This window comes from Brachypodium distachyon, chromosome 2, assembly GCF_000005505.3.
Source record: "Brachypodium distachyon strain Bd21 chromosome 2, Brachypodium_distachyon_v3.0, whole genome shotgun sequence".
Taxonomy (NCBI): Eukaryota; Viridiplantae; Streptophyta; class Magnoliopsida; order Poales; family Poaceae; genus Brachypodium; species Brachypodium distachyon.
The window spans coordinates 7,850,892-7,867,635 of NC_016132.3; the positions used below are offsets into that span (position 1 = coordinate 7,850,892).

Sequence of the window (16,744 nt, forward strand, 5' to 3'; positions counted from 1 at the left end):
ACATGCCAATGTGACTTAATAATAAGGATTCCATTTAGTCAGTGGTGAGTTACAAAGAACGAATATAAAGTTAATATTCATATCAATCGTCTAGAAACTTAGAATCTAGCTTATACATGTTTCTACCAAGCCGGTTTCCCTTTGATATTTCATCAGCATAATCTTTATGTTTTGTATGTAAACTTGAGAGATAGGCTGTGTGGATGTCTCTTCCATTATCTAAAAAAAGCAAAAGTAAACTTCACCAACAATACAAATGTGTAATACGGAAGTTAGAAGCTAATATAATTAATCTCATCTTCCAAGCTGTTGCTGATTTATGCCTACAAAGAAGTGTGGTGCTTATAATTGAACAAGCAAACTAACACTATTACAGAAAAGCCTATCAGTAACGATCGAAAAACCGCATCATTAACTTCCTGCCAGTAACAAGATTAAAAAAACAGAATGGTTGTATCATTAGTAACGGTCATGATTGTGGTGATGTTGTGGTACATCAGTGATGGGCTCACATCTGTAACCGACACTAATACTAATTTCACGATTAAAAAAAAACAGGCCGGAATGCCGGCCGGAATCGGCAGCTCGCCGCGTCACAAACACACGACATGGACACAAAGCAGATCAACAACCCTAGCTTGGACAGAACCAAGATCAAGAAATATGGCATTGCTTCACATCGGGGGCGCCAGATCCGACCGCGGGCAGGGTCGGGGGCGCCGGCGCAAGGCCTCCAAGCACTACTGCTCCATGGTCCTCCGCGGCCGCTGCTGCAGGAGCTCGAGGGAGGAGGACGCGCGCGGGAGGAGAAGAGAGGCCAGATCCGGTGGCCTCCGTGCCGGATCCGCGACGGGGTCGTGGCCGGTGGATCCGACGGCGCCGCTGCAGGTCCTCCAAGCGCCGGGCGCCGCTGCTGTTGCTGGAGGGTAGAAGGGGCGGGGCAGTGAGAGACGGAACGGGGGAGAGGGAACGGGAGAAAGGGAGAGGAAGGAGGAACCTGGATCTCGGGCGACTAGGGAGGCACAGCGCCGGCTTCCTGGCGGCGCGGAAGGCGGGGACGGGCGGAGGAGGAGGTCGGCGCCGCCCTCCATGCCAGCGGCGGCTCTTTGTTGGCTTGGCGTCCTCTCCTCTGTGGCATGGACTTGGACGGAGGAGGAGGAGGAGGAGGTCGGCCAGTGGGAAAGACGAGAGGAGAGCAGAGAACGAGATGGATGGGAGAGAGGAGATCGTGGGGTGAACAAGAGAGGAGAGAGAAAGCAGGATGTGTACACGTCATTGATCCATGCGTTGTGCTCTTCCACCGATAGCGTGCGTGCATTCCGTTTTTGTGTTTCTTTGGGCTACGCAGCATCAGTAGCGGCTTTTTTCCAAAGCCGACACTGATGAGTCTGATATAGCTAATAAGACTTTAGCAAAAAAAAATCACATTTTTCTGATTTTTAATAAATTAGTTATGATTTTTTCAATCTTCAAATGTTTCCCGGGCTCATCAGTAGCGGGCTTGGATTTAAAGCCCGCCAGTGATTTGTGTTTTTGTGAATTTTGTTATTTTTCACATCGAACCATTAGTGACGGGCCTCCCACGTCCGTTACTGATGAATGGTCATCAGTGACGGGTCCTGCGTGTCCGTCAGTGATGAGACGTCATCAGTGACGTGCGTGGTAGTGGTCAACGGTGACGGACATACCACACCCATCACCACCGGCGGAGCTACGTTAGGACCAACCTGGGCCATGGCCCGCCCAGGGTTTTTGAAAAAAAAAAGAACACTAGTAGTACTCATGGGCCGAGCCTAGCAGACTGCCGATAGAATCACAGAAACCAGCCTCTCCCTGGCTCCCTGCTGCTTCTCCCTGGTCGCCAATGGTCTGCAGGCTGCAGCCAGGGCCGCGCTCCCTTAGTCCCTTGAGGAGTTGAGGACGACGGACTCCGCCCCGCCCCGCACCACGCCGCCGTCGCCCACTGCCCTGCGCCAATGCGCCCCTCGCCGCGCCAGTCGCCATGCGCCCGCTGCCCTGCGCCACCTCGCCGTACCCGCTGCCCAGCGCCCGAGACCACTGCTGCTCCGCCGCCGCGTGGCCATGCCGCCGCTGCCCGCTGCTCACCCCGCAGCAGTGCTGCCATGCGCCCACTGTCCCTCCTCTTCCCCAATTTCTTTCCAAATCCCTGGTTTGCTCATTCGTGCTCAAGAGAACGAAAGATTTGAGAAATGACTAGTGAAGTGGTATGATGGAGAACAAAAATTTTGCGTTCTCTTTTAGTTTGGCCCGCCCATGAATTTCTTCTTAGCTCCGCCACTGCCCATCACTGATAAGTGATCATCAGTGACGGTCGCGTGCTCGCCATCATCAGTGACGGACGCGAAAGACCCGTCACTGATGACTCATCACATATACACTGTTTTGTAGTAGTGTGATTGTATTTTTGTAAACTCATTTAAGGTAGAGAAGAATTCCCGAACCCAAGAGTTTGAAATGACAAGTTTCAAGATAATAGAAATGGAGGTTTTGCCCCCCCCCCCCCCCACCATCGTTATGACATCCTGGTATAGATTCATCTATATGTTTAGTTAATTTAGGTCCATAAGTGTGAAAGCATAGTTTTTCATGAAACATATAGATAGCACAAACATGTAACAATGTATCATGTTTTCCACCATTATTGCATTGAGAGAGAGAGAGAGCTTTATTATTCGTGATGTGATGATTGGTGACAATTGTGCATGGTAAAAGTTTGTATAAACTTGTTCTTTCATGAGAAAAAGTGCATATTGTTGTTAATTTTTCTTCTTACTAGGTCAGGAAAAATAGAATTTTCAGTGGTCCAATAGATGGTGCTTTCATCTCCCGGTATGGATCACATATGTTGAACATGCTGTGAATTAATTTATGGAAGCGCAAGAAGAGAAAGTGTGTTTGTTTAATTGCTCAAGTAGTCTCTCCGATCCTAAATTATTGTTGTGGTTTTAGTACAACCACGACAAGAATTTAGGATTGGAGGGGGTAGTTAATAAGTTGATTGGACCAAGGTTGTTGATATATAACCAAAAGATACAATTCCATTTGAAGTATACCCGCTTCAGTGATAGCTAAAATTAAGGGTAAAAATTAATATTAATGGTCATTTCCCAGGTTGAGTCCGACATGTTTATTTCTAAGTTTCCTAGAACAGATAAGTAGGTTAGCTCTAATATGCAATGCTTCTATTTCATTTTTAACCATGTCACATGATAGTTCCGTCAGTATCAATCCAAGTAGCCAAATCTGGGTGTAATCAAAGGCGGTGGTAGACATGACTCCATGTCTTCTCATGAAAACCGCTCAACAATTAACTCTAAGACATGTCAACCATATCAACGACTCCATGTCGCTCATCCTCTCTCCCAGGTTTGTTCAAAAATAATCCCCACTTGTTTGTTTCCCCCGTTCAGTGCAATTTAGGAGTAATTATTTGCTTTTATTTTTGCATGAAGTGTTTTATTTTCTGTAGATATGTACAAATATAATCTGTGCAAATACCATTCGATGTGCATTGTGCAAAATAGATTGAGGTCACCACTCAGTTTTGAGAGCCCATTTTGCTGATTTATTGGTTTAGATAAATTATTTTGTTAAATAACTTTATGTGTATAGTTGTAAGGAGGTAAACCAGATCAGCATTGATGCATACATTGAAGCAACATACACTATAGGAAAAAGTCGGCCTTCAACTAATTTTCCAGTTTTGTATGTAGGATTTAAGAAGTTGTGTGTGCTAACCTAATCCTAAGATTTTCCTACCCACCTTTTGACTCGACATACATGGAAAATGGAGAATAAAGTAGAATGACAATTATCTAGTATTGTTCCAAGAATATACATCCTACGTTCCAAGTTAAAAGACCCTGAGTTTGTATTTTGTGCCAAAGTTTTTTTGTTTGTGCATGCTATAGAAAAAGTAAACGATTTTCCAAGAAATCTTAGTCATAAGAAAATCTCCTTTGATTAGTTGTTCGAGATATATATCTGTCATAGACACAAGGTAAATCTAGCTAATTGGCGCGAACGGTTAGTCAATATGACTGGTGTGTGCTTTGTTTGCAGTCCAAGTTTGGCAGTACCAAAAAAAATTATATGTCTAACCTTTTGGCCTTGGATTGGTTTGAAGCCAATTTACAGGTATCTCCAACTAATTGCCTCCATCTTTCTCTCTATTGGCATGTCAATTGACTACTAAGCAGTTACGACCATTTTTTTGGGCAAATTACGCCTCAAACTATATTTTTTCTTTGAAACTACGTACATAATCTTGTACTTTTCTCTCTAGATCTGCTGTTCCATGTACTTTTTTTTTTGCACCGTGCTGTTCCATGTACATGATGCTTTGCTTAGAATTAGTTTGTCACTCTAATATTTCGCAGGTGTGTTGTTCTTGGCGACTTAATGTTCTCGCGGCACACAATATAGGTGAATTGTCTTTCTAAAAATTTATCTGTAGCATAATACATAGCGTCAAATTTCCATGCCCTTCGATTACAAATTAACAGCGTTTTTTCCGCTCCAAGACTAGTCTAGTAACTACTCCCTCCGTCCAAAAAATAAGTGACTTGGATTTGTATAGATTCTTATGCAAATCCACGTCACTTATTTGGGACGGAGGGAGTAGATGTTTTTCCAACTGATGTGATAATTTCTAGATTTCTGATTCATTCTGGGGGAATTCTATCCTTTAAGATACATTAGAAATGAAACTGCAGGGTATGTTCTGTCTGCATTGTTATTTGTTCTTCCAGTCTCATTGTTACTTTAGTTCTGAACGTACTGTTATGGTACTCTGCTGCAGTATTGTGCTCTTCGTGTGTTTTTGTTAGATTCACTGCATGTTGTACTGCTCAAAAGCACATGGTTTCCCCAATTCCTCGTTGGCCCAAAATAAATTGAATACAATGCATTTTATCAAGTAATTTGTGTTCATCCGCTCTCTCAGGTTTCCCCGTTCAGATTCAGATGCATTTTTCTTTTATTTTTCAATGAAGTGGTTTATCTCCCGTAGCTAGAACTAATTACAGGAAAACAAATCTGTGCAAATACCATTAGATTTTTTGAATGAAGTGAGTTATTTTCTTAGATGTGTACAAATCTGCAAATACCATTTGATCTGCATTAATTGTGCAAAAAAGATTGAGACCATCATCACTCAGTTTTGTCCAGTGAACCGGTTTACCTTTGGGACACTGATAAATGTGGATATGGGACACTAACATAAAATGCCCGGTAACCAGTACGTACACATTAGCCCAGCCGTGGAAAATCTGTTTGGTACTGATCCATATCACCAATATTCTGGTAAAACAGCAATTTGATGTGCAGTCTACTCAACGAGCTCTAATTAAATCGAGAATCCTATATATTAATTTCTTTGTCTGGCTAGGAATAATGTCCGAAATTCCCACAGATAGAGAGTGAAATGGAGGAGAGATAACAAACATATATGCACTCCATCCATCCCACATAAATTTATGAGCGGCCAACGTTCTAAAACATCCATCTCAGCTCGTCGAATTCCCTGCAGAGATCTAGGTTGGTGCTTGCCGAATTCCTTGCAGAAATCCATGCCGCGGCGGCCTCCATCGAGGCAAGCAGCTGCTCTCCAACACCGGCCAGTGTCCAATGGTTTCTTCTTAGAGAAAGCTGAGACTGGTCTCGAGCTTCCTGCGCCACTTATCTCCACCGTCCATCAGGCGTTAGTGAGCAGACGGAAGCAAACGGGAGAAGCAGTACTAATAAAGCCCTCGTACTGTCCTTTTGCTCGTGAGAACAGTACCACAGACGTGAGTGAAAGGGACATCTGCCCCCACAGCCACCCCAGCTTTGAATAGGAACGATGAGATTGTAGGCACAGTGCGGCCAAGCCTAGCTAAACATAGAAACATAGAGAGAAAGAAGAAAACACATTTTTTTTAGAGAGACTTATATATGTGGAAAGAGAAAACACATATTATTAAGAGAAAAATGAATATATGTAGAGAGAGAAAACACATATGTTTGAGATATAATAGATATATAGAGAGATCAAATAGAGAGAGAAAACACATACTCGTGAGAAAATGAATACATATATAAAGAGAGAGAGAAAAACACATATTCTTGAGAGAGAGAATGTATATATAGAGAAAGAAAACACATATTCTTAAGAGAGAGAATGGATATATATATAGAGACACATACCAAACCAAACAGAGAATCAAATATCTTTGAGAGAGAATGCATATATATAGTTAGAGAGAGAAAACATAACATCAAACAAAGAAAGCAAACATATATTCTTGAGAGAGAATGGATATATATATATAGATAGATAAAGAAAACACAGTCTTGAGAGAGAACGAATACATATAGAAAGAAAAAAACGAAATCAAATAAATAGAAAAAACACATATTCCTGAAAAAATGTATATATATATATATATATTTAGAGAACAGTAATCAACTCCTCAGCAGTACTTTCAACATTGTTCTCAGCTTTGACTCAAGCCGTGAACAATGCCATGTACTGTGTCAACAGCGACTCAACAGTGCTCCTCAGAAAACACATATCCTAGTTTTTTTTTATTCTTTCCAGATGAACACCGTGGACCAATCAAAAACAAAAAGAAGCAAACTGGGTCCCATGTGAACAGAACCCTACTACTCCTAGGTCGTGCCCTCCCTGTTTGTGTGCCCCCCTCTGTACTGCGCGGCCGTCCACACCGCGATGCCATCGTCCGGATGGATGCCGAATGTTTTACGGAGTATATATTTGTGGGAACAGATCGAACAGTGCTCTCTTCCGCGTCCTTATGCGAATAGTAATCCGTCGCATCCCTCTTCCTCGGATGCTAACGTCAACGGCGTCTGCTTGCGTTGACAATACATCAGCCTGTCGTCAGAAGATCCTATCCAACGGTAAACCAAAAATCATTGGACGTCGTGGATAGGCGGAGCAGTAACCTCTCTTCTTCTTACTGCGGTCAAACATCAGTGATGTTCTATTTTTTCCTCCGATCGAACATCAGCGCTAGCGTGCAACCGGGTGAACACAGGACAAGGAAACCAGATCGAGATCCTCAGACGCACGAAGGAGAAGAAAAGAAAAGCAGACACAGTTCTTCGGGGCGAACACATTCATTACACACGCCCACGCTCCTCGGCCCACGGGAGTTTGTCTGTACAAAGCGAGCGGCCCGTAGCATAAAACTGCCCCAGCGCTTCTCGAGGCGGCCACACTGCCCACTGGTCTCTCCGCTCACTCCAACAGAACCCTAGTCCATCTCAGATCCATCCTCTTCCCAGCCGCCGGCGCCGACACCCCATGGATCAGAGGCGCCAGAGCTCGCGAATCAGAGGCATCGCCCCTCCCCCGCTTCCTCCTCCTCCTCCCCCACGGAGCATCCGCCGCCGCAGATCTCCTCCCCTACCCCCACCACGCCCCGCTGGCGCCGTCCCTTTGCTCGTCCCGAATCGCCCGATCCCGAGCGTCGACGGCGAGCAGTCCACAACCCTCCCTTTGGATATGATTCTCGAGATCGCCGCTCGCTCGGACGCTGTCTCCATCGTCCGCTGCGCCGCCACCTCCAAAACCCTCCGCCTCTCCATCCTCGCCCAGGGCTTTCGCGACCAGCTAGCCCCGGTCCGCGCCGGCCGTTTTAATCCCGATCTCCTCCTCGGCGTGTCGTACAAAGTGGTTAACCACGGCAACCGCAGTTCGAAGCACAAGCCCGCCGCGCGGCGCGCCGTCCAGGGCTTGCCTTCGGCTGAACCCACCCTCGTCCGCTTCACTGAGATGATGGGACCGGAGTGGGAGAACCTGGCGTGTCGCGACGGCCTTGTCGTCGTCCGCAATAATTTCTTCCGTCCAGGTAACCCTCTTGGCATATGCAACAACATCACCGGAGACACCTCAAACATTCCACCAACAGACATGGTAGTCCTCAACAATTACGCCTTGCTCAACGTCGGCGAGGGCGGCGGCTCTTTCGAGCTGCTCGTCGTGGAAGGAACGCTGCGAAGCCAGCTCTACTCGTCACGGGATGGCAGATGGAGCCCAGCCCGCAGATCCCATCCCGAGCTGCCATTCTGACCATTTCACGGCTCCTGCCCGGTTGTAATCGGACGCAACGTCCACTGGTTATGTGCACTGCCAGTGCTGCCGGCCAATACGCAGCGAGAGGTGTATGTCGTCGCTCTGCATGCCGACACGGCGCAGGCAACACTGATTGACCTGCCCTTCATTAGCACAAGCTGCAGAATGGAGCCTTTCATCGGCCCGCAGTCGCTCATCCTGGCAGCTACTCCGGACGGGAGGCTCATGGTGGTCGTCTCCGAGAACTTTGTGATATCGGCGTGGACTCTTGAGGAGGAGCCGAGCAGGAGCAGCTTGCTCGCGAGTTGGAGCCGGCAGGTGCTGGTGGACAAGAAGAATTGGGCATTTGGGATCGGGGATCCCAACTCAATTAGGTTCGAGGGCTTCGGGGAGAGGAGTGGCATTTTGGTCTTCATTGTGCGTAGATCCCTCGTCAAGCTCAACCTCGACACCAAAAAGGTTACCGTCATCTTCAAATTGAGCAAAAACGGAGCCTCGATCTCGGAGGCGTGCCTTCATGAGATTTGCTTGCCATCTCTGCTGCAAGCTATGAAGCCTTTGAGCTAGGTTATGCCTCATGTTCATCATCGCATAGGCCGGGGCAAACAAGAGCTGAACGTGTGTACTGTTATCTATATTTTCTGCTGCAGCATATTGTGTTTATTAGATTCATGCACTCCATCTTATTGTACTGCTCAAACATGGTTTAATTAATTTCCCCTGACCTTGGTCAAAATAAATTGAATACAATGCACTTTATAAGTAATTTTTGTTCCTCCCCTCACATGGTTTGCACAAAAACAATCCCCACTTGTATAATTGTTTCCCTCGTTCAGATGCACTTTGTGAGTTTTCGTTATTTTATTTTATTTTGGAATGAAGGGATTTATTTCCCGTAGCTAGATGTGTTCAACTTATTTACAAGAAAAAAAATCTACGCAAATACCATTCAATCTGTGTATTGTGCAAAAGAGATTAATTGAGGTCTTGAGTGCCCATTTTTGCTCATTTATTGATTTATATATATCATTTAAAAAAATTACAAGCCGTTGTAAGGATGTACATATATCAGATCAGCGTGTATATATTGCAAAATTGCAACACATGCAGATTTTTTAGCAACATACACTAGGTAAAAGTCATCCTTTAACTATTTTCTGGTTTTATTTACACCTTCAGAGATCTAATTAACCGAGAAAATATGTAGGATTGAAGATGTATTTTGCTATCTGAATCCATACTTTTATTCATCTTTTGTATAGTTAAAGAACATCGCAAAACGGCATGTTCTAGTATTGTTTTGGGCATATCATACTAGGTTGTTGAGTAATCTTGAGTATGAGTCCTAATAGGATTAGTTGTGCTGGCCGTGTGTGAGTTTGACGGTCCTAGTTAGAGTTCCGTACTAGTACCGTATGAGTTCTATTAGGTAAGTGCTTGCGTGACGCTAGTTGAGTCTGTCTCGGTTTTGGTCATCGAGTCTAGCTAGGATTGCTACCGGTACGTGTATATATACACATGAACCATGGCTTGTAACAAGGTTGTGGGATTTGAGAAAGAAATAAAGAGAAACTAGAGGGCACGATACGCGTCCTTGGTCAAATAATTGTGTGATCGTTTGTGCGTGTGCGTCTTCATGTGATTGATCTTTGGACAAACCCAACATAGGTTATGCCCCATGTTTTATCATCGCATAGGCCGCGGCAAACAAGAGCTGAGTTCAATGCATTTTCTCCCCGTAGGTCTCATTTTTTGTTTCAGTTCTGATTCTGAACGTGTACTGTTATCGTCTGTTGCAGTAATGTGTTCTTCGATTTTATTAGATTCAATGCGTCTTATTGTATTGCTCAAACATGGTTTAATTAATTATATTTCCCTTAACGTTGGTCAAAATAATTTGAATGCAATGCATTTTACTATCAAGTAATTTGTGTAATTCCTCCGCTCTCCCAGGTTTACACAAAAACAATACCCACTTGTTTGGTTTCCCTCGTTCAGATACATTTTTTGAGTTGTAATCATTTTACTTTTATTTTTGAATGAAGCAATTTATTTCCCGTAGCTAGATGTGTTCAACTTATTTACAGGAAAACAAATATGTGCAAACAGCATTCGATCTGTGTATTGTGCAAGAGATTGAGGTCGTACTCAGTTTTGAGTGCCCTTTTTTGTTGATCTGTATACATTATTTGTTAAAAAAAATACAAGTTGCTGTAAGGACGTAAATTAGATCAGCGTGTATTGCAAATTGCAATATGCAGATTTTTTTTAGCAACATACACTATAGGAAAACATTATCCTTCAACTAATTTTCCGGTTCTAGTTACACCTTCAGGGATCGAATTCAAAATAGAGAGAATAGGCTGGATTTAAGATGTTGTTTGCTATATATCCTAATCCATACTTTTCCTATTCATCTTTTGACGCGACATACTTGGCAAATGGAGTTTCATACTCATCACAAATTAGTACCTTGATGACTTATGGATGATTTTGTATATATAGTTAAAGAATAACGCAAAACGGCATGTTCTAGTATTTTGTTTTGGGAATATCATATGTTCCAAATGAAGAGACATTGAGTTTCTACTAAAGTTTACTTGTTTGTGCTATACAAAATGTTCCAAGAAATTTAAGCATTAGAAAATCTCTTTTGAGTAGGTGTTTGAGATAGAAATTGATCTGTCGTACACACGAAAGATAGTTGACACGAAGGTTGAGTCAGCTGTATGGATGGTGTGCTATATAAAATTTCATTCCAAGAAATTTAATCGTTAGAAAATCTCTTTTGAGTAGGTGTTTGAGATAGAAATTGATCTGTCATACACACGAAAGATAATTGACACAAAGGAGTCAGCTGTAGGATGGTGTGCTTTTTTTTTAATGAAACCAACATGTCCGTGCAGTATGTACACAGCAGAACACCTCCCAGGTTCTGAAAAGACCATAAACGAAATGACAAGAAATAACTTCTCTGATGTCTCTTGCTCCCAGCGAGTCCTGTCCTACAGCAGGTACGTAGACGATGTGGCACATGCACCACCTAAGTCTTCTAACCCATGCCTGTTGGCTTTGCCCCCAAGATCATGGCCGGTGTGTTTTAATATATTTGCAGTACATGTTGGCAACACGAAAAAAATGTATGCCTAACCTTTTGGCCATGGATTGAAGCCATTTATCGGTAGCTCCAACTAGTTGCCTCCATTTTTCTCTCTATTGGTATGCATGGCGCCAATTGACTACCAACCCCTACCTATTTATGGAAAAATACTCAACAAACTAAGTATACTCTATATCTTTTCGTAAACTACGTACATAAACTTGTATGGAGACGTCTTACAAATCAAAACAAGTCTCATACGAAAAACTCTTCTAAAGGCATCAACATATATAGCATGTGCCGCCTCTAGCTAAGCTACAGTTGAAAGTGCATGATGTGATCAAGTCGGTTTTTGTTTTGGTCATCAATGACAAAGAATTAGGGCACTAACGTGTTACTGAGATGGGGCACAGGAGCACAGACCCACAGGTTTGTTAGAGCCAATGGTGACCCTTAAAAGAAGAAAGAACAAAAACGATATTAAAGCATTTTTTTAAGATTTATTTTGTATTTCATTGGTTAAATGTTTATGTTTGAGTATAGGACCGTTGTATTTTTAGTATGGATTGAATCCGTAATTAAGGATATTATCAGAATATGCTATGTGACAGGACCGAAATCTCCACATCCTAGCTAGCTAATTTGTTGATCCCACGTACATATAATGGCCACCCGGAAGCCTCTGTTCTTGTCGGATAATGCCATCCTGTATTTTAAACCACATTTTTCTCAAGGATGGAGCTGGACACAAATAGTATCAAGTGTGAATCTAACAAATATGGACCAAATAAGAATATCACTGGCTACAAATGTTTAGCTGGACATTCTGGACTGCTATGGTATGTTGCACACTGTGTCCTTTTTTTTTTGTAACCTCGTCTAGAGGGTAGCTAGGGTGCTCCTCGATTTCACTAAGAATACAAGGCTTATTTTATAAGGAAAACCTAGCAAAAAAATGAACAGACCCACAACGACGACAGAAAGCCTCGATGATCGTCACCACATGACAAGAGACGACCGAAGGCACAACACAATACAGCAAGGTCCGGGACCACCGTCCCGACATCCACCTCTCACACTCGAGCCACAATGCTGCACAACCTTGGACACCTCTTGTAGCCCTAGCTACACCACGGCTGTTGTGCCAAGATCGGGCCAGGGCACTGCCCCGACATGCCAGCTAGACCAAAACTGACCCGATTGCCACCTTTAACCCACACGGGTCAAGTCAGCTAGGCCAAGGAAACTCAATCGCTACCCACGTAGCATAGCGCCGCTACCCCAACCATGCAAAATGACGACCCCACCTCCTAAGGTCGCCACCGCAAAGCTTTTCAAGGCCGCCGCCTTGACTTCCAAAGATCAATCCCTGAGGAAGCTACCCCGCGTTCCCCTTCCCGCGAAGGACAAGACTCAATCCACGGCCACAAGCCATTGCCAGCCACAAGAGAGGATTCTCCAAAGAGATGAGGCCTCCAAGACCGAAGGACCACGACGAAAGGAACCACCGTCACCTACTCCAACCGAAGCTTGGGTTTTAACCGCCAGTGGAGGGGGATCACGGAAGGGGTTTTCTGTAGTAGTGTCAAGACACAAGAGCTCAGGAAGCAGCTTCCCCCACGCGCATCTGTCACCATCCGTCAAACGTACACCACACCATGCATGTGGCACGCATCACTTCTCAACACGACGAACTCCGCCGCGCCTATCTGGGGACAGATCCGTGCAAGCAGAAAACTACCCCAGTCGTCGCCCACATCTGGGGCTGCCTCCCCAACCTCCTCGCCACCGATGTCCCGCTCCCCCGCGCGACTCGTGCATGCCCACCGATCATCAGGAGGCTCTTGTTTGTGATATAGTATTCAAATTTGACTATGCAACCTGTCCACTTTGCTCTTCATCTCTACTATTTGGACATATAGATTCTTCGGACATCTTCCTTCATTTTGTTTTTTCAAAATAAAAAACTCGAAATGGAAAGGTAATTAAAAAATCTCAAAATAGTATGCGATTTCTATGGACATTACAGTTTCTCTTGCATGTAAGCATTTACGTGATAATAATAATAATCATAATACAAAGCATATGGGAAAGATAATTCAATACCACCAGCGCTAGTGCTTCTTGAAAAAAAGACATAAGATAAGCTGTATTTCAAGGAATAGTCCACAAGAATTGTAATTTCACACCTTCCTCTGAGATGGTTGAAATTGAAAACTCCCATCTTGTTAGCCCATTGTGGCCAACATCAGTATAAAAAGGCAACCAGCAGTAATCAATAAAATCTCAGCCGGTTCATTATTAATGCTTCTTGACTCAGTATTTATACTACATATTGTCAATGATATCACCAAACAGTAATTCACAAAATATGTTTTGTTTCTTGAATTTGTTTTCATCATCTACTGTGAAGAATGGTTTCAAACTTGAAAGGATCGAATTACAAATATGTGTTTTAATTAATCTTAAAGCTCTATATAGATTTATTTTAGATCTACAAGCTAAAAGTATGTTAGTAAGATAATTGACGTTTTTTTAGTATTTATTGCTTTTGGGAACTGTAGAAATATTTATATTGTATTGGTACTACATGGTACTATATGTACTTTAAAATGAATGTGTATGGTGCTATATTTAATTGTATTATGTTAAAAATGTCACTGTGATTGAATAATAAGGATTCCGTTTGGTCAGTGCTCAGTTACGACGGACCGATATAAAGTTAATTTTCAGATTGACTAAAAATTTAATATCTAGCTTATACATGTTTCTATCACGTTTCCCTTTGATATTTCATGAGTATCATCTTTATGTTTTCTATCTAAACTTGACCTAGGTTGGTGCACCTTCAATTCGATCGGATGCAGAGGCCGGAAGAGATATTCTCTTCCATTATCTAAACAAACAAAAGTAAACTTGACCAACAAAACAAATGTGTACTATATGCAATTTAGAAGCAAATCTCATCTTTCAAGCTGTTGCTATTTTATGCATACAAAGAACGTGTGGTGCTTATAATTGAACAAGCAAATGATTGTATGTTCGTGGACTCCACTTAAGTTTTTCGTGGACTCATTTAGGTTAGAGAACAATTCCCTAATTCAGAATGACAAGTTTCTAGATACTATAAATGGAGTTTTTGCCCCACCACCATCGTCATGACATCCTGGTATAGATTCATTTGTTTTTAGTTAATTTAGGTCCATAAGTGTGAAAGCACAGTTTTTCATTAATTTAGATAGCACAGGCATGTATCATGTGTTTTCCACCATTGTTGCATTGTGTGTGCGGCGCGCGTGAGTGAGATGAGCTGTTATTCAGATGTAATGCTCAAGTGTGCAGGTTTCCTCCTATTAATCTAAAAAGGATGTTGTGCTCAAACACAATGCATTTTATCAAGTAATTTCGGTTCTTACGTTTCCCATGTTTCCACAAAAACAATACCCACCTAGCCTTTTGTTTCCTCTCCATTAAGATTTAAGACGCATTTTGTAAGTTGTAATATTTTTTCCTGAAAGAAGTGATTTATTTGATGTATACATGTGTACAGATCTGTGCAAATTAAAATTTACTAAAATTAAAATAGAGTTAACCGGAAATGATAGCTAGACACGCTAGAAAATGTCAAAAGAAAAGCTAAACATGATTTGGTCTTTGATTAGTGGATCCATAAATGATGTCCTCGTGTTTTTCCAACCGGGCTATCCCACTTCCCAAGTTCCCTTCATGATAAACGAAAATATTTAGTCTGCTACAGCAGATAGGAGGAAAATAGAGGCTAACTAGTTTAGCGGTGCTAGGAAATCCACGGTTCGTGCAAGCTTAGGGAGAAAACCTAACACCACTATGAAGTTTTTTACACTACAAGACCAAGTTAGAGACGACCAAAGTGTTAGTCTTAATCTTGATTCTTGTATCTGCATGTTGTTTTTTGTTGATGCATGTATCGTAGTTAGGATTAGAGCAAAATGCATTAGAGGTCCCAATTCTTCCGCAAATGTCCAAAGTTAGTCTTGATTTTTTGAAAATACACGTTTTAGTGCTAATTGTTTCATAGGTGGTTCATCTCAGGTCCTATACTGGCTTTGGCGCGTGCCGCCTGCCTACGTGGCTCTTCGGGCCCAGTCGTCAGGTGCTACCGTTGACGGGTTTTTGCAAATAACCCATGCCCCTTCATTTCTTCTCCCCAGCGAGCCCACCTCATTCTCCTCCTTTCCTCCTCTCTTCGCGACGCAGAGGCGACCCGACGGTGATGACAGCGACGGCGAGGAAACCCACATTGGCAGGCGGCGGACGACGTGGGCCACACCGTCGAGATGGCCCTAGTCCGGCGGGAGCCCGGCGCCCTGCTGCCTCTGTACGGTAAGTAAAACCCTAACCTGGCCGATTCTCAACCCTAACCTAACGTCCATTGATCTCTTCATGAAAATTGGATCAATCCTGTGAATGGATGATAGGTAGAAGTAGTTTGGTTTGATTTTGAGCACAAATTTTGTCTTTTTGTTGGTAGGACCAATTGATTCTCTATTCTCTGTGGGCATCAGCCATGGGGGATTTTTTGTGGCTTCGGGGCGAACAAGAGTTAAGTATCTTGATTGGTTTGATGGATGTGAGGTTGAAACATGGTCACCTCTTTGGATTAAGGACTTCATAGAACAGTTGGGCTATATTCACAGCAAGTGTAAGGTGTACTGGCTTCTTCCTGGAAGACGCATTGTTGACTGTGATGCAGACACTTTAGCCATGGCTTCGGGAAGAACATCTGCTGCTCAAGCTCATGGCTGATGCAAAGAAGAGGAAGTTGCCTGTCAAAAGAAGGATAATTCCTGTAGATGCTCCAGCTCCTCAGCCTGCAAATGCTCCAGCTCCAGAAGTTACAAGGAAGAAAAAGCATATTTGTAAGGAAAAAAAACCTTAGTTCTAGCTGCCAGGTAAAATGATCTCCATTTTCATATATATCATTACTAATTCTTTTGCATAAACATGACAAATCGTTCTTATATAACAATTCTTGCAAGGCATCAACAAGCCCAAGTGTTGCTTTGTCTAGAACAGCTGACTTTCATGTAGTTAGCCAGGAGAACCTTTCAGCGCTACAAAAATTGTCACAGAAGCCAAGCATGACATTAACTCATGTCTACAATTGTCACAGAATCTTTCAGTGCTACAACTGACTTTCATGGAGTTATGCATTTCAAATAACTAGTCATTCTCCTCTGGAAGCCAAGCATGACGACATTAACTTTTACCAAAATGAGCAGAATGAATCAACTCAGTAGTCCCAAGCACCGGGCCCTCTTCCAAAAAGTACATTCATTGCAAACTGTAGAGAAGGACTTCTTGTGCCAAGAGCCACCACTGCTGCACTTGGTCTAGCAGGACAGAAGAGAAGGAAACCAAAGCCAAAAGAAAACAAGTGAGCTAATTAGAAGAACTTCAAGAAGGGGAGTACATTTTGGACAGGAAGGTGCACATTTTGGATAAACGGACAGACAGATAGTGCACATTTTGCACAGCAAATTGCTAGTTATGGTCCTGTAGTT

The 16,744-nt window shown here is 43.0% G+C and overlaps 1 long non-coding RNA gene across 1 annotated transcript; it reads right to left on the reverse strand.

Annotated features, from left to right (window-relative positions):
• Positions 1-389: 389 nt before the first annotated feature.
• On the reverse strand, positions 390-1,279 carry LOC112270591. The gene is made up of 2 exons (XR_002962856.1): positions 998-1,279; positions 390-919 (listed from the first exon to the last, which is right to left on the reverse strand). It is a non-coding gene; the product is annotated as an uncharacterized LOC112270591 (long non-coding RNA).
• Positions 1,280-16,744: the final 15,465 nt, after the last annotated feature.